Genomic DNA, 3,220 nt, shown 5'->3' with positions numbered 1-3,220 from the left:
AGGCTTCGATCTGAGGTTCAGACTTTTAGACAACAAGATGGTGAAACTCTCTACGAGGCATGGGAGAGATTCAAGGATTTGACAAGGAAATGCCCACCAGACATGTTCCATGATTGGGTGCAATTGCATATTTTCTATGATGGACTCTCTTATGAATCAAGGAAGGCTGTAGACCATTCATCAGGAGGTTCATTGAACAGGAAAAAGACTGTGGAAGAAGCCATTGAAGTGATTGAGACAGTGGCTGAGAATGAGTACTACTATGCATCAGAGAGGCACAACACTAAGGGAGTCATGGAGCTGAACCATGTTGATACAATTCTAGCCCAAAACAAGGTGTTTGCCAAGCAACTAGCAGAGCTTACCAGGCAATTAGAAACAAAGCAAGTGGCTACAATACACACACAAGATCAAGAGGAAGTAAGCATTGAAGGAGGTGATTGGGAAGAGGCCAACTATGTGGGAAACCAACAAAGGCAATCATATGATCCACATTCCAACACTTACAACCCAGGATGGAAAAATCACCCAAACTTTGGGTGGGGGAACCAACAAACCCAACCACAAAACCATAAACCTTACAACCACAACCAACATAACAATTCCACATACCAAAACTCCAACCAAAGATCATATCAAGCCACACAAAACACTTACTCCCAACCATCATATCATGGCCAAAATAATCAACCTACCCAACCTAATCCGAACCAACAATTTCAAGATCAATTAAACCGGATAGAAGGAATGCTTGCAACCATGAGTCAAGACATAACCGAATTGAAAGCTTTTAAGGAAGAAGTAAATTCTAACCTGCAAAACCAAGGAGCTGCCATCCAGAAGCTAGAAAATCAAATTTTATATTTGTCTAAGCAAACCCCTGGGACAAGCGTTTCTCATGCTGCCAAGGCTATTGCAAGGGAAGAATGTAAGGCCATAACCCTCAGAAGTGGAAAGAATCTAAAGGAGATCTCAAAGGAAACCACAGAGGATGAAGCAAGGGAACATGTGAGAGACAAGGAACAAGGACAATCTTTTACACCGTCCGCAACTAAAGAAAAAGAAAAAGAAGTCCTGAAGCCTTATACACCTAAAGCACCATATCCTCAACGTTTGATGAAAAGTGAAAAGGATGGTCAATTCTCCAGGTTCTTGGAGATTTTCAAGAAGCTCCAAATCAACATTCCGTTTGCTGAGGCAATAGAGCAAATGCCACTCTATGCAAAATTCTTAAAAGAATTAATGACCAAGAAGAGAAGCTGGAGAAATGAGGAAACTGTGTTGTTAACTGAAGAATGCAGTGCCATCATTCAGCACAAATTGCCTCAGAAATTGAAGGACCCAGGCAGTTTCCAAATCCCCTGCATCATAGGAGAAGTCATGGTGGAGAAGGCCTTGTGTGACTTAGGGGCCAGCATCAATTTGATGTCTCTAACAATGATGAGAAGAATGAAGATTGAGGAAGCCAAACCAACAAGAATGGCCCTCCAATTGGCAGATCGAACTTTTAAATTCCCTCATGGGATAGTTGAGGATTTGTTGGTGAAAGTGGGAGATTTTATATTTCCTGCTGATTTTGTGGTGTTAGATATGGAGGAAGAAGCCAAAGCTTCAATAATTCTGGGAAGACCCTTCCTAGCTACTGCTGGAGCCATCATAGATGTACAAAAGGGTGAACTCACTCTTAGACTACATGATGAGAAATTGGTGTTTAACGTATTCAAGGCAATGAGCTATCCATCAGAATCACTAAGGGAATGCATGAGGGTTGATGTAGTGGACATTGCAGTACAAGAAACTTTTGAGGAAACAATAAAGGAAGTGGCAGAGGAGGAGTTCACCAAGGATATTGAAGTTAGTGACGTCAAGGCTGCTGAAACAACCATGCCAAGCATGCCAGAGAGAGTGAAAGAAGAGAAGGAAGCACCAAAACCTGAGCTCAAAGCATTGCCCCCTAATCTCAAGTATGCATACTTGGGTAGTGATGAGAGTCACCCTGTTATCATTAGCTCTGCCCTGAGCCAAGAACAGGAAGAAGAATTGATCAAGGTGCTACAGACTCATCAAGATGCCATTGGATGGACCCTAGCTGATTTGAAGGGGATAAGTTCATCCATATGCATGCATAAAATCTTGTTAGAAGAGGATGCTAGACCCTCCATTCAAGCTCAGAGAAGATTGAATCCCGTCATGAAAGAAGTGGTACAAAAGGAAGTCATGAAGTTATGGCAGGCAGGGGTAATATACCCCATTTCTGATAGCCCATGGGTTAGTCCCATCCATGTAGTTCCCAAGAAAGGTGGCATAACTGTGGTGCCAAATGAGAAGAACGAACTCATACCCACAAGAACCGTCACTGGGTGGAGGATGTGCATAGACTACAGGAAGCTCAATGAAGCCACCAGAAAGGATCATTTCCCACTGCCATTCATGGATCAGATGCTTGAAAGGCTTGCCGGACAGGCTTACTATTGCTTTTTGGATGGATATTCAGGCTACAACCAAATAGTAGTTGATCCTAGAGATCAAGAGAAAACATCATTTGTTTGTCCATATGGAGTTTTTGCTTATAGACGCATGCCCTTTGGATTGTGCAATGCACCTGCCACTTTCCAAAGATGCATGCTGTCCATCTTTTCGGACATGATTGAAAAATTTATTGAGATCTTCATGGACGATTTTTCTGTGTTTGGAGATTCTTTTCCTAGCTGCCTACACCACCTTGCCTTGGTGCTTAAGAGGTGCCAAGAGACTAACCTAGTATTAAACTGGGAAAAGTGTCATTTCATGGTCACAGAAGGAATAGTCCTTGGCCACAAAATCTCTAATAGAGGCATTGAGGTGGACAGAGCTAAGGTGGAACTCATTGAAAAATTACCTCCACCAAGTAATGTCAAGGCAGTTAGGAGTTTTTGGACACGCTGGGTTTTACAGAAGGTTTATTAGAGACTTTTCTAAAATAGCCAAACCTTGAGTAACTTGCTTGTCTCTGATACACCCTTTGTATTGATAAAAATTGCATGCTAGCCTATGAACTTTTGAAGCAAAAACTTTCCTCTGCACCTATCATTGCCCCACCGGATTGGAACTTACCTTTTGAACTGATGTGTGATGCATCAGACCTTGCTATTGGGGCAGTGTTAGGACAAAGGAAAGACAATTTGGTACATGTGATTTATTATGCCAGTAAAGTCTTGAATGCTAACCAAAGGAATTACAC

General features: G+C 42.1%; 1 non-coding gene across 1 annotated transcript; it reads right to left on the bottom strand.

Annotated features, from left to right (window-relative positions):
- LOC112745078 (small nucleolar RNA R71) lies at nucleotides 1–104 on the bottom strand. Its single transcript, XR_003173024.1, has one exon. It is a non-coding gene; the product is annotated as a small nucleolar RNA R71 (small nucleolar RNA).
- Between the last annotated feature and the right edge of the window lie 3,116 nt (nucleotides 105–3,220).

This window comes from Arachis hypogaea, chromosome 14, assembly GCF_003086295.3.
Source record: "Arachis hypogaea cultivar Tifrunner chromosome 14, arahy.Tifrunner.gnm2.J5K5, whole genome shotgun sequence".
In the NCBI taxonomy this organism is placed as follows: Eukaryota; Viridiplantae; Streptophyta; class Magnoliopsida; order Fabales; family Fabaceae; genus Arachis; species Arachis hypogaea.
The sequence above is the reverse complement of the archived record's forward strand: the minus strand, read 5'-3'. Positions and strand labels throughout refer to the sequence as shown.